The following is a 21,570-nucleotide window of genomic DNA, read 5'->3' on the forward strand; positions in this document are numbered from 1 at the left end:
ACCCCAGAGTCTGCACTGACAGGCTGCAGCCCAGCACTGTCTACACCCCTTGAACAATCGTCCAAGAGTCCGGACCCCTGGGGGACAGGCCTCCAGACCTTGGAGCGACAGCAGAGGGGAGTGCGGGGAGTGCTGGGAGCCTGGGGTTGTGGGCAGAGAACACACAGAGCTCCACACAGTTTTATGCCTGGCCGTATTGTCACCAAAAGATGGCTGTCGCACTGTGCCTCAGGGAACTGCCACTCCAGTGCAGTCCCGTCTCTGCTGACCGACCGGGACTGGCCTCCAGACCCCAGTGTGAGTGAAGGGGAGCGCTGGGAGCTCAGAATTCCAGGTAGAGACTATATACAGTTTATACAGTTTTATGCCTGGCAGGAGGATGCTGTGGCACCCTAGTAGGGGAGGTAGGTCCAGTTTTTAGGGGGTCTCTCCTGTGGAGTGTAGTGGGAGGACCTTTGAACTCTGACCGGTTGTTTGTGGGGCACTCTGAGCCGTTCCCATGGGGGAGGGGACTCCCGTCTGCTTGGTGATGGATTTTGTACCTTTTGTTTGTATCCTTGTGGTTGCAGCTCGCCTCAGCGGGGTTGACGTGCGTTCTACAACTTTCTCTCTTAGTGCAGCTCAAATCCACCAGGTTACTTGCTGAATTTTTGTCCTTTAACTCTCCTTCTGGACGGGAGCCTCTGTGGAAAGCTGGCTTCAGTCAGCCATCTTGTCTCCTCCTTCAATTAAAACTATATTGAAATATTACAAGGTACCCACAAGAATGGCTAAAATTAAAAAATTTTATTTTTTGACCCTGCCAAATTATGGCAAACAAGTAGAACATCTGGAATCCTCAAATATTGCCAGCGGGACTGTGAACTGCTACAACCACCTCGGAAGTTTGTTTGGTTTACAGTATCTTTTGAGGCAAAACATACACTCTCCCTGTAACCCTGCAATTTTATTTCTGGTTCCATCCTCAAAAGAAAAGAGTGCACGTGTCTATCAAATGTTCATAGAAGTTTCATTTGCAACAGCTATAAACTGGAGGCAACCAAACTGTTCGAGAATAGGAGAAGGGATGAAGAAATTGTCATCTTCTGGGAATAAAGTATTATACCAGAATAAAAAAGAGTGACCTACTGATACCAGTAATGATGTGGATGAATCTCACAGACACTATTTGGAGTGAAATAAGCCAGACACAGCAGGGTACCTACTTTCTGAGTCCCTTCACATGTAGTTCAATAGGCAACACTAACTAATTCTGAATGGGGTCAGAATAGTGGCCACATGTGGGGGATAAGGGTACTTTTGCCTGAAAAGGTATAAAGATACCTCTGGATGCCATTAGATAAATAAGTACAAGTCCACAGGAGAGAAAAAACATAGTTGTGGGGAGGGGGAGAAAGGAAAGAGGAAAGGGGAGGAGAGAAAGAGAAAGGATGATTGCTAAGCTCTCATCTAATGGGCACAATGTAAGGGGATACAGCATGCCTCCTGGGTGAAGGGCTCAACTACAACTTGAACTTTACCTAGGAAATGCTAATAATGTAACCTAATCATTTGTACCTTCATATTAATCTGAAAACAAACAAAACAAAACAAATCCCTGGATGTCAGAGCTGTTTGCTATCTTAATCTTGATTGAGCAGAGCCTACCAACTCTGTACCCCTTCCATATGCAGTAAACCACAGAGACATGCTTTCCTACAGCTCACGGTCTCCCCAGAAGGCAGACATTAGATAACTAGCTTTAGTCATGTGTTAAGTGTCCTGGTAGAGGCAATAGTGGTGGTTCTGGCCACAGGGAACAGGGAGCATTCAGGTATGCCAAAGATTAGGGAAGATTTCCTTGGAGAAGGAATAGCTCTACTGACAACCATGAAGCATTGGGGTAAGGGGGATGGGAGCGACAGAACATTCCAGGCACAGGGCACAGTATGTGTAAAAGCCCTGAGGTGAGAGGGTGAGGTGTCTTCAAGGAATGAAAAGTTTGGTATAGCTGGAGTACAGAAGAAAAGGTGAAGGTGGAGAGGTGAGGCTATGGGGTCTCTTCTTTGTTTTTTTTTATTATTAAGTCATAAACACATAGATCATGTATACATGATACATGATCTATTAATGCATTTATGGGGTACAATGTGCTGATTTCATATACAATTTGGAATGCTTACATTGCACTAGTTAATATATCCCTCACCTCATTTACTTAATTATGTGTTAAGACATTTATACTCTATACTTAACGGTGGGACCACACCTATGGTGCATATTGCAAGGGTACATGTAGGATCTATTAAGTATGGGGTCTTCTCTTTGATCACTAAATGCAATGTGTTACTCGGGCACATGTTGAACCTGTAGTCCCCGCTGTTCTGGAGGATGGCTTGAGGCTAGGATTCCGAGTCTGCAGCGCGCTTTGCTTGTGCCTGTGATTAAGGCGTGTGTTAAAACGTTGGGCTTTTCTAAAGACCCTGGGATGCCAATGCGTGCGTGACTTTAGGTAGGAAGAAGTCCAGATCAGATTACATTTTAAGAAAACGACTCTAGGAGGCTGAGCGGTTGAAGCCCCTGTGGATGGTCCAGGTGAGAGACTGGACAGAGGCCTCCACCAGGCAGGATGCGGGGAACTGAGCTCGGTTCTCAGGCTGTAGAGGGCAAGCAGGTGACACTAAAGACCTCTTGGGTGGCAGTCGCCGATTTGCTGGATGGCAAAGAGGAAACAGACTCGCGTTCATTTCGGCACTTTTCCGCAGAGGAATGGAGTTCCGTGCTCTAGAGGAGGCCAGGCACCTTTGGCATCTTGTTGGATTTCGCCTCCAAATTTCCAGAGTCCTTTCCTGTCTCCTCACTTCCTCATAGAAGAAGCTGTGTGCTCCTAAAAAGAGTTTTTCAAGGCCGGGTGAGCTCTGGCGGACGGATTTGCAGAATCCTTGAGAGTGGAGTTGGGTGGTGTGGGGGGCGTCTTCGCCTCCCCTCTCGCTGGCCAAGTAGGTTCTTTTCAGTTCCTGATGAGGCAACCAGGACAGAAAGGTTCAACAACATCCATTATGGAAGCTATTTTGGGGATGACATGATCAGAGGATTCCCTTTCTCAGGGATTTGAGTCTTGTCCTCTGACACAGCCAGTTGGGAGCTGATGACCCAGCGTGCGGAGTCCACAGCGCCCCCTGAGTCTAGGCGCAGGTGCAGGGAGCCAGAGGACGCCCTTTGTCAGCTGCGGACAGAAGTCGAGGAGTAAGAAGTTTAACATCCATCGGTCTGCAAAGCCAGCGAGGTGGGGACCAGCTGGTTCTCCTTCCCTCTGAGCTATGCCACTCATCCAGCCTTGAATCAGAAGGGGATTTAGAAGCAAAGAGCTGCCCTGGCCGGGAAGAAAGGGGGTTAGGATCTGATTGCGCTGAACAGGAGCCTCCCGCGCTGGGTGCTCGGTGGTGCGGGGGCGCGCCGCGCGCTGCACGGGGGCGGGTGGCGGCTGCGGCGTGGGCGCGGTGATGCAGGTGTGACCGAGGCCGGCGCCTGCCTCCGCCGGGATCGCCCCAGCGCCGCCTTAGCCCGAGCTGCGGGGCAGACGCTGCTCCGCCCGCACCGGGGGTGGCCGCCGCGGATTTCCCACCCAGGTAGGGGACGGCGTGCTCGCTGCGGTCCGTCGCAGACCCCGCCCGGGCGCTGACCCCGAGCGCGCCGGGGCTCCCAGGCTTGCCCGCTGGGGTGGAAACACAAATGCGGAAACGGCTGAGTGGTGTTCATAGTAAATGGCGCAAAAGACCCGAGAGTCTTGGAAAGCCAGGACTTCCCGGCCGCCCGGGGCTGTGCACTTCTTTGAAGCTGGCCTCCCCAAGGGTGGTTTTTAAACCCCGTTCTGTTAGCGCTGTAAGTAGTTTTGCAACTTAGGCTGCTGACATGTATAGCTCCGTTTCCATAAGCTTCCTAGCCACCGCTTTTAGTTTCAGTTCTGTTCCTATTAGGTGAATTTTCTCGTTGTTTTGTTCTTAAAGAACAGATGAAAAACATACTTACTCCTGGGGTCTCTGCTGGGATTTGTGAGTGTGTATTTCTGTGCGTGGAGGGCTCCCTCCGTGGGCGTGGAGCTGTTTCTCGGGGACACACAGAGTATTTGTTTATGGCTGGGTTTTAGCGCGAGGAAAGGAACATGATTTGTTTTGCAGGGATGGGCGAGCGAATGCATTTAGCCAGGGAGGAGATAGCCAGTGCTGTTTCTTCTGCAGAGGAGCGGTAGACCTGGGAGCTGTCGTAGACCTGGGAGCTGTCCAGGGTTCGGCAGGGCTGATGAAACAAGATCTTTTATCCAAAAGCCACAGATAGAAAACTAGCTCCGTTTAAAGGTAACTTAACTTCGATTCCTGGGCTCGCTCTGATGTGAACAGTCTGTGTGGGGTGGGGTGGGCCGCTGGGGGATGCTTTTTGCTGAGCCTGTTGGGGAGATGATGAGTGTAGGTGGCTCTGGGGCTCAGGGAGTGGCAGGGGAGGGATGAGGGGTGTGTGGGTTTGGGGGAGAACTGGGCACTGTAGCCAGTTGATTGGTTGTTCTGGTCTGTGCCGGTCTCCTGTGTTTCTGCTACCGGTCCTTTCTAGAAGAGGGGACTGGTCCTGCTTGCCCCAGTGGGTGCAGTAGAAACAGTACAGGCAATTGGGCTTCTTTCTGGAGTTGGTAAATACTCACTGAGCACCTAGCCTGTGTCAGAGGTGGGATTAATCCTAGGGATGCAGAGATAATGAAAACAAAGTGCTGCCCCCCCCCCCCCCATTATACCTGGTGAGGAGAAGTACCTGCCATAGAATGAGGAGGGTTCAGTGAAGGTGTTGGGAAAGAGCAGTGGAGCAGAGAGAAGGGAATTGGTGGGGACAGTGATTATTTTTAAAATGAAGCCTTCATAGCTTAGGTATTACAGGGACGTCGACTGGGTCCCTCCAGTGGTCCCTCCGATGACCTCACTGCCACTCCATCCCTGGCACTGGATGGGCAGAGCAGGGCTGGTGTCTCCAGCTACGTGGCCATACCCTACTGGATACAGGCTGACACCAAGAAAGGGGCTGCTCAGGGCAGGTCAGACTTTTTGTATCCTCCCCCTCCTCTTTTTGGAGACAGAGTCTCAAGCTGTTCCCTTCGTGAGTGCTGTGGCATTACAGCTCACAGCAACCTCCAACTCCTGGCCCAAGCGATTCTCCTGCCTCTGCCTCCCAAGGAGCTGGGACTACAGGCGCTGGCCACACACCAGCTATTTTTTGGTTGCAGCCATCATTGTTGTTTGGCGGCCTGGGCCAGATTGGAACCTGCTAGCTCAGGTGTATGTGGCTGGCGCCTTAGCCGCTTGAGCCACAGGCACCGAGGCCCCCCCCCCCTTTTTTTTAAATGGATGATTTTCCTGAATTCCAAGACTATGAAGGTTTCGAAGCAACACTTTACAACGTCAGGGACTATGGAAAATTCTGGGGGAGTGTCAGAGCAGATAAACTTCTGTCTTCTTTCTCTCGAGTCCTCTGTGTGTTCTTGTCCCAGCTCAGTTCAAAAGGAAAATTCTGACCTTGATTATTTTTAAATGAGTGGAATAAAGGAAAGCTAAAGCTGTTACTATCACCTGCTCTGGGAGATGAAAATCCACTCCAAATGGATGTTTCTTCCTGGACAAAAGCTGTAGCAGGTGAAGAAAAATGACAGAATGAAGAGCACTCTGTAACCTACTCCATCACTAATGTATGTGGAAAGCAGCCCAGTGCACTGCAAGGAGCCTGGGCTGTGATGTGCAAACAGACCTAGGTGGGCACCTTGGGCAAGTTCCCTAGCCTGTCTTTGAGCTTTGGTTTCCTGATTTGGAAAATGGGTAAACAATAACGGGGTTGTGATCATCATTACATAAAAGATACTTAGAAATATTTGTTCATTGCCAAATGATTGTCATATATAAATTGCTGTCATCAAATAAGTACTCAAGAAATGCCACTTCATTCATTGTTATCCAACTACGTGTCAGGCACTGCTCTATGAGTGGGGGATATAGAACTGAACAAAACGAAGTTCTTACCCTCCAGTAGCTTAAGTTAGTGTGTGTGCACCCTGTGTGCAAGAATAAGATGATGGGCAAATAAATATATCATGTACCAGCTGATGAGACGTAATGGAGAAAAACAGAATATGCCAAGAGGATTGGTGGGTGCTGTTAGAGGGTGGGGTTATTTTATTTATTTTATTTTTTTAATGTAGCTTTGTCAGGGAACGTTTTGCTGGTAAATGACATTTTTCCAGATCTCTGGGGGAGTGATGCAGGAAGCCGGGCATTCTAGGCAGAGTAACAACACCCGTAAAACCCTGAGGCAGCAGAGAGGTATGTACCCAAGAAAACCAGAAAGGCAGCCGAGGAGGCAGGGGCTGTGTGGGTGAGGGGACAGTGGTGGGGGGGAAGTCAGAGGGGTAATACAGCAAAGTCATTGAGGGATTACCTCTCATGATTTATATTTGTCACTAAGAGATATGTGCTAAGTTCTTGTGTAAGGAATTGGCTGAAGTTCTAAACCTCTAATATTTAGAAGGTTGATTGGTACACATAGGTACTTGGGGTCACTCAAAGCATAAATGAATGAGGCAAGCAGAAAGCATAAATCTGTGCAAGGCGACAGGAAGCCCAGGAATTTGAGAGACAGTGCAACACAGTTTTCAGCATCCTTTTATGCAGATTGAGGATGGTATTTACACTTTTTGTGGGCCTTAATATTATGTCTTGTTGCTTCCTTTTCCCTTAAAAAGAAAAAAAGGGTGATCTTAGAAAATAGCCCAGCAGGCATTGTCCTCACAAGTTATTATTATTTTTTCTCTGAGAATGAGAAGAGTTTCTATAGTCATAGAAAAAGACTGGGATCATCTGGATGTATATGACCTTTGGTGTACTGTGAAGTATTTAACATAAAGATCAGAGTTTGCTGTGCGGCCTGTTGAGACTGCTGCTCAACAGGACAGAGTGTGGTGTGGGGATCTGAGTGCCCACCACACAGCTGTCCTCACTGTAGGAGGGCTGCTGCAGTGTGTTCCTTGGAAGGAAATGGGCTGGATGCCTGAGAACCTTGTTGAAGATTCGGTGAAATAAGACATGGCACATAGGGCTGGGTCAAGGTCAGGGTGTCTGGCTGGGTGTTTCCCATGTCACCTCGGAAGGTAACATTTTCTTCTGTGAATTCCCTCTGTCCCTCTGGCTTTTATTCTTGCTGCCTCAGAAACCTGATCTGTCCCTCTGGGCCAAGCACAGTGACCCTGTTCACCTACCTACCAGTCTGCTGATCTGCAGGGACTGAGACAGTGCGGTCAGCCAGTGCATCGTCTTTCTGCAGAACCCCTGTTGTGAGAACCCGATCCCGGGGAGGTTTCCTGATGCACATTTACTCAGCAAAGCAGCTTAGATGCCTACCCTAGGGGCTGATCACACACATTAAGGCTGAACTTATCAAGGGGACGGCAGAATGAATCACCTTCAAACTTTGTGGCTTAAAACAGCCACCATTTATCATCTTCTCACTCGCCTGTTGATTGGTTGGGCTGTTCTGCAGATCCGAGTGGTGCTTGGCTGCTCTTGGCTGTGTTTGCTGGTCTGATTTCAGCCTGCTGCCGGAGTGTCTGAGGGCTGGCTGCTTTGGGATGGCCTCAGCTGGGATGACTCAGCTCTGCTCCATGTGGTCACTCAGCCTCCAGTAGACTGGCCGGGTATGTTCACATGGTAATGGCAGGTGGCCAAGAAAAAGGGAAAGCGGGCGGCGCCTGTGGCTCAAAGGAGTAGGCCGCTGGCCCCATATACCAGGTTCAAACCCAGCCCTGGCCAAAAGCTGCAAAAAAAAAAAAAAAAAAAAGGAAACCTTTCACGCCCTCTTGAGGCCTAACTTATAACTGGCATAGTAACTGGCACATCATGACTTTATCCTTATCTATTGACAGAAAGTAAGACCCAGGCAGCCCAGAACGAAGAGATAGGAAAATAGGCTTTTTCAAAGAAGGAGCTACATAGTCACATTGCAAAGTATATGGATACAGGAAGGGGAAGAATTGGGATAGTTTTGCAACTGGTCTACCATAGGGGACCTTAATATTTAAAGCCCCTTCATATTTAAAGTCTCCTTTTCTTCTGCTCAGCTTGAATGGGCAATGCCTGTCCCTGCCTTTGTGACTTTCCTCTTTTTGTGTGTATTTCCATGGTTGACCATCTATAGACATAAGTATCTTTAGATGATTATTCATTCAGTAAATATTTATTGAGTGTTTTCTGTGTACGAGGCATGTTATAGGTAGGGCATCTAACAATTAAAAAAAATCCACCCAAGATGTATTGCATGAAACATTCATTCTAGTTGAGGGAGGTAAATCATATGTAGGTAAGTAAGTGAATGTGTGAAGTCAGGTGACTAAGGACCATGAAGCCAGGAGAGGAGGACCCCATATGAGGGGTAAGAGGTAGATATTCTATATAACATGGTCAGGATGATAGGAAGAAAGTGAAAAAGTGAGCCAGATACATGCATCTTTGAGTTGCAAACGTCTGACTTACATACAACTCCTTACAAATGGAGGCTCTTACAAGTGATAGGTAAATGTACCCATTCCAACTTACATACAAATTCAACTTAAGAACAAACCTACAGAAACTGTCTGGTTTATAACCAGGGGGACTGCCTGTAGATATGTGGGGAAAGGCCTTTCTGGGTGAAGAGAACAAGGGCAAAGGCCCAGAGGGAACGGAATACCAGCGTGGTCCAGGAACAGCGGGGGACTTGTATAGAAGGAGCTGATACACACAGGGTGAGCACAGAAGGACGTGTGGTCAGAGAGGTAGCAGGGAGCCAGGCAGTACAAGACCTTGAAAGGCATTTGTAAGGAATTTGGTTTTTACTTTGAGAAAGATGGGAAATCACTGGAGAATTTAGAGCATAAGATGCCATGATCTGATCTATATTTTACATGATCACCTGAGCTTTAGAGCTTAGACTAGACTCTAAATGGGCAAGGGTTGAAGCAGAGATCAGTTAGGATTCTACTGCAGTGATCCAGGTGAGAGATGATGGTGGGTTGAACCAGGAAAATAGAGGCTGAGATGGTGGGAAGTGGTCAAATTCTGAATATATTTGATGGTAGAGGAGACAGGATTTGCTGGTGAGTTCGTTTTAGGGTATGAAAGAAAAAAGGGAATCAAGTGTGACTGTATGGATTATGACCTGAGCAGCTGGATGGAGTAGTCCTTTCCTGAAATGGGGGAGAAGCAGTCAGGGAGTTCAAATGATCATCCAAGGGTACATGTTGCATATATGAGTCTAGAGTTCAGAGAACTGGTCCAGGAAGGAGCATAGTTTTGAGGTCATGAGCATGTTATTCATTTGTTCATCCATGAGTCCAGTGCCCAAAATATTGCCCGGGACATAGCATATGCTCAGTGAATATGTACTGAATGAGTGAATGAAACCATTTCATTACTGGAGTTGACCACACATCTTTGCTTTGTGTAGCTTGATGTGTAACTCCCTGAAGTTATTCCCTGTCTTTCCAAGCTCTCATGGGAGCCTTATTGTGGATCTGTGGACTAAAAACAGACTTTAAATGTGAAGGTTCCAATTGCTTATATCTTCCAGAAAGCAATGTGTGGTGACAAGTAAGAGGAGCAAGTGGAGACCAAAAAATAGCTCATACTTTTAAAAAAGGAGAAAAGCTACTTTAGAGTGAGGTGGCTGAAATTCAGGGGTGTGATGTTCCTGGGTTATTATTGTACTGTTCTTAATTTAAGGCAAAGCAGAAGCAAGGAAGAATCCTGAAGGGGGAGAAATTTATTTAAATCAATTTATGCTCGAGTGTCACCAGCTTGCATGAAAAATCCCACGTGGACAGTGTCTTGCATAATATGTTCTTGTTGATAAAAGGAAGAAATAGGCAGTAGCCTTATAGGAAATGGATAGGATGGGAATGACTTGAGTGTCAGAGAGTGGGTGCTGTCCGTTTTCTCCCCACGAAGTGACTGATTATGTGTGAGTGTGGGTTTTGTTTGTAATGATATTGGGGCAGGGGAGCAAAATCGCAACTGAAATTGTGTATGTGTTTCAGAGAGAGAGAGAGAAATAGTTTCAGTGGAAGAGAAAAAGAATTGAAGCCCAGAAGGAAGTGTGAGTTGGAGACCACAAGCTGGCTTCCATGTTATCGTATGGGTACTAGACCAGACTATATGGGACACAGGACAGAGCAGTGGGGTTTGGAATCAGACAGAACTGGGCTTGAACTCAAGCTTCATAATGTTCTAGCTGAGTAAACTTGAGTGAGTCATTTAATTTCTCTGAGGCTTGGTTTCCTCAGATGTGAAATGATGGTGGTGGTGGTGGTGGTGGCTCTGCTGAGGATGAGAATGGTGACAATACTCCAGTGCTATGCAGTTCTCCTCATGCTCCTGGACTTGCAAGTATGATGGTCCAAGGGTTGACTAAGGGATCACCGTGCCAGCTGGAAAGACTTAACCATTTCATGTGAAGGGAGCACCGAGAACCTGTCATTTTATGTCACCAGTGTTATTTTCAAGATTATTTGTATGAAGCCCATGATGTTCTAAATGAGACAAGTAGACAGTAATGAACCTTATGGGCCAGAGAGGTGAATCAGAAACCAACCTTCCATTCCCTGTAATAAGCCAACCTCCTTAGCTCAGTTTTGCAGTGTCATATCATGGATTGGAATTCCATGGTATAAATTCCTATCTACTTGGAGTATGCAGATGTAGAAGCTTTCTTTCTTTCTTTTTTTTTTTTTGTGGTTTTTGGCCGGGGCTAGGTTTGAACCCACCACCTCTGGCATATGGGACCGGCGCCCTACTCCTTGAGCCACAGGTGCCGCTCTGTAGAAGCTTTCTTATCAGATGGGTCCTAGCAAATTTTCTCTGTGATCTTCTACGGAAATAATCTGTTGTGCTGCTGTTCCAGGAACATAGCAGGCATGTCCCTACATCATGTAGACACATGATGAGCAAGTGCTGTTGGACTTCCTCTACTGGCCACGGCTCTTCCTGGTTGCTTCTCACTGGCTAGGACGGGACATGAAAGTGTAAATGACAGTGATACGCTGAGTCTTCAGCACCTGTAAGTCCTCAGCCTCTGATGGTTTCCTTCCCCCACCTTTCCTGCCTTTGCTGCCATTCTGACTTCCTTTGAGTCAAGAATCGATCATACGTAGATCACCATGAAAATTCAAGACAGACTGGGTTACGGTCCATTAATTTCACTTCCAAGAAACACAGTCGGCAGCATCCTTTCTGATTCGCCTGTGTAAGTTTCAATTTGCTCAGCTTTTCGGTGTTGCTGGGAAGGCTTCATTTGTTTTCATCCGTGTGGATTTTTGTTGCTTGATTTTTGTGTATCTTAAAACTTACAGAGTGACCCACGTATACTCAGCTTTCTCTCTGATCTCCCAGAAGTATCATCAGCAAAACCCAAAGCTCCCTTGCTTGTCCTGACCATTGATCACAGCTCACCCAGCAGTGTCTCCCTTCCTAGCAACAAAGACCCACTCTATGGGTTCCCTCCTTCAGCTCTCTGCACAGAAGCCTGTGGTTCTATCCGTTCTTCCCATCCTCTGTGCAAACTTCTGTTCCACCCACTTCCTGTTCCCTTCAGTCTTCAGAGCTTGCTTCTGTCTTGGGTGGCAGGGGAAAGGTTAGCATTTGCTTTCTTTTCCCAAAAGACAATTTAAAATTCTCCCCTAACTGAAGGCCGTTTAACCCCTCAGTACTGAATGTCGTTAGGGCCATATAGGCCATGTCCTTTCTCCTGTGTCCATTTTACAGATGAGAAACATGAGACTCAGAGAAAAGAAATCACAGACAATGTACCCTTGGACAAGTAGATACACAACCTCATTTCTTTCTCTGTCAGTTCTTCATAGATTCGAGACAAGGTGGTTTTGCCAGAACTCTGGGGCTTTCTTGAATAACGGGTGCCTGGGCCTGGCATTAACTGCTCAAGCTGGGAGCTGGGCACTGTTCAATGTTTCCTATGTCAACCTTTGTGGTGTGGTTGTTGGCAGGAACCCCGGGTTCCCCAAGCTCACGTTGGTGTGATAGGTATGATTTACAATTCTGTTTCATGGTCTTTCCTTGATAGAAAACTGCAAATGAATACTGCTCAGGAGAAGGAAAGGAACACATCCATGGATAAATGAGCCATCCATCATTATTCCTGAGTGGGCATGATTGGTGTCAACAGATATATCAAGGGTAGGTTTCTTTTCAGGGCCAGAATAACTTCAAGGTGATGGAAGGCCTTAACTGAGTGATAAGATCTTTAGGGTTTCAGAACTGAAGGGACCTTAGAAAGCAGGGAATCTAAACTCCTTATCAGGCAAAGGAGGGAGCTGGGTTTAGAGAATAAAGACATAGAGAAATAGGGAAATAAGCTATTTAAGATCATACAGTAAGTTAATGACAGAGAGAGGATCAGAGCCCAGGTTGGGGCTGCAGCAACATGACTCCATATGAGAGGTCAGGAGAGATCAGAAACTTGAGGCCTGGGTTCCCTGCATTGTTATGTTTAGAAACACTGAGAAATGAGTGGTGGGGAGTGAGAGGGTTAGGGAAGGGTGATTAGCACATTGGGAGGCTGAGGCAGGAGGATTGCTTGGGGCCAGGAGCTGAAGACCAGCCTGGGTAATAACAAGACCCTGTCCCTAAAAAATTAAAAAAATCAGCTGGCTATGTGGTCCATGCCTGTAGTCCCCACTACATGGGAGGCTAAGGTAGGAGGATCTCTTGAGCCTAGAAGTTGGAGGCTGGAGTGAGTTAGGCTGATGTCGGTGCACTCTAGCTCAGGGAACAGAGTGAGCGTCTGTTGCAGGAAAAAAAGACAAAGCAGAAACTCTCTGGTTAGGCCCCTCAACAGCTTCTTCGAATGCTTTAATCCTCTGGGATTTTCCCTGCTTGGCTCCCAGAGCCTAGGCCTGGTGAGGGCTGCTTCCATTTCGCCTGCAGCCCCTGTTCTCCTGCTGTGCATAGAATCTGACATGGCTTCTTGCCTGCTCTGGGCTGCAGCAGATGGCACCGAGGCATGGAGCCCAGCTGGCACAGGAGGCTCCAAGGGGAAGAAGAGGTGTTGTGGGGTGACCTGCTCTGGGCAGAGTCCTGGCTCGGGGGGTGGGGCTGGAAAGGTCATGGCAATGTCAGGAGCCCCTGCCTTTGACCTTTGGGGGGTGGGGGGGCTCAAGGTGTTTATTTCCATCTCTACCCCTGTGGTGGATAATGAACACGTTCCACACCTGGTGGCTTCAAGGCTCATGGGATTTAATGCAGCTGCATTTCTTTACTTGTTTATTTGAGGCAAAGCATACACATTAAGCCGTAAGGAAAGAGAAACTATAGGAAAGCCTTGTGAAACCGGTAAATGCTCATAATGTAAAACAAAGGAAGAAAAACTCAAGGGGAGCAGTGAAAAGGGAGGTGAGATAACCTCTGACCACGATAACAGGGTGGGCTGCTGCGCCCTGTTCTCTCACTCTGTGATGAATGACTTCTTGTTGAGTTTTTTGTTTTTGTTTTTGGTGGTGCCTCCCTCCTGCGTGAGAGCTGTGCTGGGGTCCCACCCTCACACTGCAGAGTTGCCGGCTTCCTGCTCCATCAGTGGCCCAGCGAGTGTGATCTTGGGCACCACAGAGGGCTGTCAGAGGTCAGTCCCGTCAGGCTTCTCAGTTTCACCTATGTCACTGCCAGGTCCATGTCCTGTTCCTTTCAGCCCATCTCCCCTAGACAAGTAGTGTCCCTTCCGCCCCACCTGACCTTCCAGTCAGTGCCTGGATTCCTGAGATAGCTCTGCCTGCTATGCTTCCTGAAGTGGAGCAGGACAAAGAGCTCCAGAGCTGTCTGCTTAGGGCTCTGCCATGGGAGAGTTGGTCAGTTCCACTCAGATTACAAGGTGAGGAGTGGTACCACAGAGGTATGTAGCAAGGGGGTGTTTAGAGAGCACAGTGCTAGAAGCAGTTGCTATTGCTACACAAGGAGAGAAGACAGAGGTGCAGGCAAAGCTATTGGATGTGGCAGGGAGTGTTGTCCAATTGGACGCTGGAGGATAGGTAGTTGGCGGAAGAATGTCTTCAGGAGAAGCATGCAGACTTGCAAACGCGGTGGTTGGTTTTGGAACAAAATATGGTGTGGCGAAAATGTGCAATCTGAGGTGGCATTGGCCAGAGGTCGGGGATGGAGAGAAGGTGGAGTCAGGGGTGGAAGTTAGGTGGGAAGTAGCAGGGCATCTGCTTGAATCTCACATGGGTTTAAAGGTCATTGTCAGATGTGTCAAGGAGAAAGAAGCTCAAGGACCACCGTGATCCACAGAGGAGCTGGTGGCTAATGTATTGACTCCCAGAGCTTGTCTTGCAAGTGGTGAGAGAGCCACTGTCCTGTGCCTCAGACCTGAGGCTTGGCTGGGTGTGGACTGAGTGGATCAGAAGTTTGATTTGACCTTGATCATAGATACCCATCCACACAGTGGAACAATAGCCCTAGAAACTGAATGATATCTTGGAAATGCTTTAAGGTACAGAAAGACCCAAGAGATCATAGAAAACATTTAAGAAATAAGAAGCCTTTGGACCATAAGTTGCCCAGAACAAGTACAGCAGAAAGTTTTTTTTTTTTGAGTCAGAGTCTCAAGCTGTCGCTCTGGGTAGGGTGTTATGGCATCACAGCTCACAGCAACCTTAAACTCTTGGGTTTAAGTGATTCTCCTGCCTCAGCCTCCCAAGTAGCTGGGACTACAGGTGCCCCCCACAGTGCCTGGCTATTTTTTTTGTTGTTGTTGTTGTTGCAGTTGTCATTGTTATTTTTCTTGGCCTGGGCCCAGTTCAAACCTGCCACCCTCAGTGTATGTGGCCGGCACCTTGCCAACTGAACCACGGGTGCTAAAAGCTTTGTTTGCTATACTTGAAATAGATGAGAAAGAGGCAAGGCATTCAGGGAAACAGCCTATCGCTGTTGTTACCTGGATGGACATCATGGTTCGATCTGAAACTGCTCAGAGACTTACTAATTCAGGTATTCCTCCCTTGCTCCTTACCTCACCATTTTGGATAGATTAGAACAACATTACAGATAATCCAGAAAATTGGGACAAGAAAAAGCAAATCTCCATATAATGCCCACCATCTGTAAGCATTCGGAGTCGTTTTCTTTATTTAGAAGTAATCATATTAAGCACACAGTTTTAGAGCTCGTGGCAAAGACCTGCAAGCTCCATTGCCTCCTCCTCCTGACACGTAGACTTCATCTTCCAGCTTCTCTCGCCGGTGGCTCTGGCCACGTGATCATGTTCTGCTGATGCAGTGACAGTGGGTGTGGTGGACCCTGTGTATGCTCCTCCACTGACCGGCCCTGTGTGAGGCTGTTTCAAGTGCAAGAAATAAACTCTGCCTATGTTAAATTACTGACACTTGGAGTTTGTTTGCTGTGATGATAATCTACCTTCTCCAATACAGAGCCTGAAATTTCAATGAGCAATTTCCTGTTAGCTTATAGGAACACTTTGCAGAGGACCTAGGAGAGTGTGTCTCAATAACATAAGGACTAAAAAGTTATGGCTGAGCTGCCTGGTTGCCTGGGGCCTAGGGGCTCTTTCTTTTTTTTTTGGTTTTTGGCTGGGGCTGGGTTTGAACCCAGCACCTCCAGCACATGGGACTGGCGCCCACCCCTTGAGCCACAGGCGCCGCCCCTTAGGGGCTCTTTCAGTGCAGAAAAATACAGGGTTAAACATAAAGGTTTTTTTCTTATAATGACAATTCCAGCATTTTAGCCCTCAGAAGAAAGTGAAGTTCAACATTTTCCCTTTTCCTCTCCCATTGGTTCTGACTTTGGAGTAATGGGAAGATCTTGTACAATCCTGCATCATTTTTGAGTCAAGAGGCTCACTCTGCTACTTATAGCTTGCATAACCTTGGGCAAATTGTTTAACTTTTCAGAGCCTCAGTGTCCTTATCCTTAAAATGGTCATCCTAAGACCTACTTTCTGGCATTGTTGCAGGGCGCTGAAGGAGATAATGATTGCTGGTGTTTAGTAGGGCATGTGGCACACAGTAGGTGCTTTCCCTCTGGACTGAAGACTCCCTGAGAGCTGGACTGTGCCATCTTGTCAACTACTGGAGCTCCAGTGTCTAACAGTCCCTGGCTTATAGTAGGTGTTCAGTGCTTAGTTGTTTACCAAGCCTAGAGTACCTTCAAAAAACATGCGTATTTCAAAGGAGAAACAGCATATTCAGGATTGGAGAATTGAGAAAGGTATTAGATGTGGGGAGGTTCCCAACAATCTAACACCTTGACCTTGTAGTGCTGGAGGGTCAATCTATCAGTTTGTTTAAAGGGCTGGTGAATAAGCATTTGCAGGAGGAGGTGGGGGCACACCCAACCTCTAATGTGTGTGCTTGGGATTGCTCTATATTTGGGCGAGGACTCTCTCATCTGAGGTTAATCTTCTTTGTCCCAGTCATCCAGCCAAGGGATTAACTGCTTTAAACTCCAAGCCTCTCTGGCCCTGACAATGTGAGCTTTGTGTTACCAACACCCAGGGATTCAAGGGGTCAATTTTTGTTGACTGGACACAGAAGGATCCTTTGTGGTTGTTAATCCCACCTCCTTCGTATTATACTAAGGAGGCAGAGATTGAGACCCTGAGAGGGGAGATAACTTATTTATTATGGAAGGTTTATTATCAGAACCTCTGTTTCCAGCTTCCAGCTGTCTTCTGTGCTCTGTGCTATTCTCCATTCAAGGATTCAGGGAAAGGGTCTTAGCAGAAAGATCCCCCGGAATGCTCGTATACTGACATAAACTCCATATTGTGTTCTGGGGAGGCCTCCAGCCTGCCTGTGAAAAGTCCTGGTTGCCCCCTTGCTAATAGATTGGCTGTTTGGGAACTTCTCCAAGGACTGGGTCCCCCCAACCATTTTCTGGCTTTATGTGCTCAGCTCAAGAGTTACAGTCTTGGGCTCGGTGCCCATAGCTCAGTGAGTAGGGCACCAGCCACATGCACTGAGCCCGGCCCAGGCCTGCTAAAACAACAACGACAACTGCAACCAAAAAAATAGCTGGAGGTTGTGTGTGGGTGCCTGTAGTCCTAGCTACTCAGGAGGCTGAGGCAAGAGAATCACTTAAGCTCAAGAATTTGAGGTTGCTGTGAACTGCGACACCATAGCACTCTATTGAGGGCTACATAGTGAGAGTCTGTCTCAAAAAAAAAAAAAGAAAAAAAAGAAAAAGAAAAAATAAAAAAGTAGAGAGTACATTCTTGGATGAGAAATCTGCCTTGTCCATCCGGGGTCACATGACATGTGTACCTAAGGACTTTGTAGCTCTGAGTCCTAAGATTGCATGTTGCAAAGAAAGGGAGCTTTTCAAAGGAAAATTGGACAGTTGCTGCTGAAGGAAGGAAGGGATCATGGCTGCTGGGCAGGTGGACCCACTGACGTCCACCACCTGTACTGAGCCGGCTTACTTCTCTTGCCGAAATAAAAATCACAAAGTGTTAGCTTTGTTGGTGAGTGTTGAAGACTTTGAAAGTAGGGCTATTTCTCCATCTCCCCTTCCTTTTCTAAGGGTCCGAATTTTTCTTTTTATTTTGGATTAATATAAGGGTACCTACAATTAGGTGACATTGTTTGTATTTGTTAGGTAAAATCTGAGTTGTAGTTGAGTCCTTCACTCAGGAGGCGTGCCATACACCCCTACATTGTAACTGTTAGGTGGGGGACTACAGACCCCCTCCCAGGGCTCCAAATTTTCATAAGCATCTCCTTGCTTGCCCTACCCTTGTATTTTAAGAATTAAAATATTTAAAATTCAAAGATAATTTTCCCTCTTAAATTCATTTTGCATCTATTTATTCAACAGTATTTTTTGTCTGTCCATTGTGCTAGGCCATTGAGGTTAATGGTAGGCAAGGAAGGCACTATCCCTACCCTCAGGGGTGTGTAGTGTAGTAGTTTACAGAGAGACACTGTTTCATCTTTATCTAAATAGAGTATACACACACACACACACACACACACGTAGTTAATAATACATATGTAATTCTTTTGTTACATACTTCGAATTGCTGGCTTGTTTATAACTTGAAATTTGTAAACCCAATTTATTAGAGGTACTAACTTTGGTTAAGGAAAGGAGTGTATGATTGAATCACATTGGTGAGTTATTCTCGTAAAGAACATGACTTTACATTCTCCCAGTGCATAGAACATCTTGGAAGTTGAACCTGTGGCTCAGTGAGTAGGGCGGCCCCATATGCCGAGGGTGGCGGGTTCAAACCCAGCCCTGGCCAAACTGCAACAAAAAAATAGCCGGGCGTTGTGGCGGGCGCCTGTAGTCCCAGCTGCTCGGGAGGCTGAGGCAAGAGAATCGCGTAAGCCCAAGAGTTAGAGGTTGCTGTGAGCCGTGTGACGCCACGGCACTCTACCCAAGGGCGGTACAGTGAGACTCTGTCTCTACAAAAAAAAAAAAAAAAAAAAAAAATCCATCTCGGGACCCAACTACCTGCCACTTTATTTTCCTGAAACCGGAGAGAATGGGTGTCCTTCCTTTGTGCTGCTTGTGTTTGCAGGCTGTGAATGAGGACCGGTAGCCCAGGCTGCTTTGTTGTGGTGTGTTGGTGTTTGCACACTGGACAGCATAGTGCTTGGCTATTATCAAGTTATTTGTATAATCCCAGCAGCTGGCAGTTGTATAATAATTTTCATGAGCAAAAGCCTGGAGATATTTGCTTGGAGAGAATAAAAATAGGCAGAGAATGAGGTGTGCTGTTCATCCCATGCAGAACATCGTGGGCCTGCATTTCACAATGGCAGGATTGTTCCTTGGTTAGAATTCCCTGTGGGACTTCTCCTCCTCGAAGTTCAGGGAAGGGTCATGCATTCTAGAAGGGAAGCCTGTTTCATTCTCTTGGCATGCACTGTCAGAGCTAGGGAAATTGCTTCAGCTCTTGGGATCTGGTCAGGCTTGTACTGACAGGGAGCTCACAAGCAGCCATTGTGGCATTGAGTCCAAGGTTGGTACTGAAGTACAGGCTTGGAAGAGCACGAAACCATATCTCTGTCTCCTTCTGCATTTCATTCTGTGGTGGCAGAATATGGGCTCAGGGGTCAGAAGGCTGGATTTGAAGCTTGTTTCCTTCACTTACTAATTGTGCCTAAATACTCTGTGCCTCAGTTTCCTTGCTGTAAAAAAAGCATAATATTAAATAGTTCTTTATTACATACAGTTTGTTAAGAGGAGTGAATTCAGTAGACAATATAGTGTTTAGCACAATGTTGGACATATAGTAAGTGTATCAGTCAGCTATTGCCACATAGTAATAATGCTGCCTAACAACTGTCCCAGCACATTTAAAACCTCTGTACTTGTCATGTTTGCTAACATTTTATTGGTCAATGCAAATGACCTGGCCAGACCCAAGCCCATGTCATTGTAGTGGGAAAGTATACTCTTTTCACAGTGGAAGACACTGCATAGTCACTGACTGGGGGAATGGGTGATAGCCATATTACTGGGGGGAGAACTGGGAATAATGATTTGGTCTACCAAAGCAAGTTACCTATGTGCCAGGATGTTGAGTAGGACTTTTTTATTGCTCCGGAATGGGCGTTCAAAATGCAAATCTGAAAATAAGAGATCTTTAATGCTCTACTTAAAAAAAAACAAGGTTCCTCAAGAGGTAGAGAAACTGGCCTTGGTGACCCCAACTCTAAGCCCCCCACGTCCATATAAGAACAGGGATGACAAAAGCAGGTAGAAACTTTGGAATCTTGGGCTATCACGAGTACCTGTAGAGGTGAAGGATTTTCTCTCCCCATAAAACCAAGTGAAGGGCCTCTGAGAGACTCCCTTATGAAGATTGGGGTCATTTGGGAAGAAGGACTCAGGGGACCTTGCATCCTGGCTGGGGGTTGGCTGGGAACAAGGGGAGTGGAGTGGACTATGCCAGTGGGTTCCTCAGAGCGCTTGGTGAATCCCCTGGAGTTTGAGATATGTGAAGACATAGAGCCTGGTGCCTACTCTCATCTGGAAATTTTGGCAGAATGGTGACTTAATGGGGTAGCTCATTCCCCAGCAGGGAAAAATGGGCGGGGGTCAGTGCTGGGGAGAGGAAAGAACATTTTCCTGTTGTATTTATGGAGGGCCCGGAAAAGTGCGGAAGGTTTCACAGGAAGAAGCTTGACACTTAGGGGAGGGGCGGGAGCCTCAGTTGAGTTAGAAGAAGGGCTCTGCCTGGAATAGAGGCTGGGGGCACGGGCAGTTGGTGGGTCTGAAGCGGGACCCAGCTGTTCCTTTCTGAGGGGCTCCTCAGCTATGAGGGGGACAACTGAGGCTAAATGCTATCCTGAGGAAACTAGATGCCCAGAAGCTGCTGGCATCAGAGGGCCTGGTCCAAACCAGAGCCATGCCGGGGGGTCCTCTCCCTACCACCACCACCACCACCACCACCATCATCGTGGTGGTTGTTGATTATGTTTCCCTCATGTTCCAGTCTGAATGAACAAAATTAATCTGCCTCCTTCCTCCAGGCCTGGCTCCCCTCTTCAGAGCTCCTTCCTTCCTCCCTTCAGCTCTGCTCAGAGTCTTACAATATTTTAAGTACTGGCTAATGAGCCCTCTCTGCATGGAGGCAGGGCCTGTGGGCGTGGGCTCACTGGCTGATCCGCTTGGGGCTCCCGGCTTTTACTCCTAATCTCCAGCTTCTGTCTGGCCTGCAGCAGATGGACTCCTCCACAGGAGGCTCGGCCAGTTGCTCCACTTTTAAAAATAAGGCAGGGTCCAAAATACTTAAATAAAATGCTGGCAGGGAGCATCTCTTTGCAAGGAGCAAAGGGCTGGCATTTCTAGAGGAACTAGCTCTTACTTGTGAAAAGCTTGTTCCCAAGGGTAACCGTTACCTTTTTAAAGATAAATCCTTTCTTGATTTGACAACTCTTCACTTTCAAGGAGATATTAAATGGCTAAAGAGAATGAGGAGAGATGTTCATATGTACAGTACTTCATCATCTGAAATGTAAATACAGAGCTGAGGTGCACAATTTATTTGTTCTCTTGCTTAGATCTGGGCCATTTGGTGACCTGCCTGAATTTAGCAAGTGACCAGCCCCATGCTTGGCTCTGATTGTTGTAAACTAATACTCAGAATGTGACTTGTTTCCATTCTGTGTTTGCAAGGCAATTGGGAATTACCTGAATCTATTGCTGAAATGAGGGAATATTCAAGTTTTCCATCCAGGTAGTTGGTTTCCTTCTGTTTGCTAATTTATTTCCTGATTATAAAAGTGGTATTTGCTATTGAATAGCAAATGGAAAATAGGAAACCATACAAATAATAAAGCTGTTTATTCATATTGCCAAGTTGCTTTCCAGAAAGCTTGTTCTAATTCACCCTACAACCAACAATATATGGGGGCCCCCTTCAATGCATCCTTGCTTGCAATGAGTATTATCGTTAAAAGGAAAACCAAACATTGCCAATAATATCGTATTTTATTTTTCATTCATTTACTTACAATGATGCACACTTCTGTTTATTGACTGATTGTATTTCCTCTTC

The 21,570-nt window shown here is 46.9% G+C and overlaps 1 protein-coding gene across 4 annotated transcripts in view; it reads left to right on the forward strand.

Annotated features, from left to right (window-relative positions):
* The first annotated feature begins 3,169 nt into the window (after positions 1 to 3,169).
* SV2B (synaptic vesicle glycoprotein 2B) overlaps positions 3,170 to 21,570 on the forward strand; it is a 179,381-nt gene continuing 160,980 nt past the window's right edge. The window contains exon 1 of one of the 4 annotated variants that reach the window (XM_053581748.1): positions 3,170 to 3,265. The gene's annotated coding sequence lies outside the window, so the exon portion shown is untranslated. Of the gene's footprint in view, positions 3,266 to 3,296; positions 3,609 to 4,254; positions 4,335 to 6,238; positions 6,333 to 21,570 lie in introns of those variants that run through there. The other 3 variants (XM_053581745.1, XM_053581747.1, XM_053581746.1) reach the window with 3 other exon arrangements.

This window comes from Nycticebus coucang, chromosome 2, assembly GCF_027406575.1.
Source record: "Nycticebus coucang isolate mNycCou1 chromosome 2, mNycCou1.pri, whole genome shotgun sequence".
Lineage (NCBI taxonomy): Eukaryota > Metazoa > Chordata > Mammalia > Primates > Lorisidae > Nycticebus > Nycticebus coucang.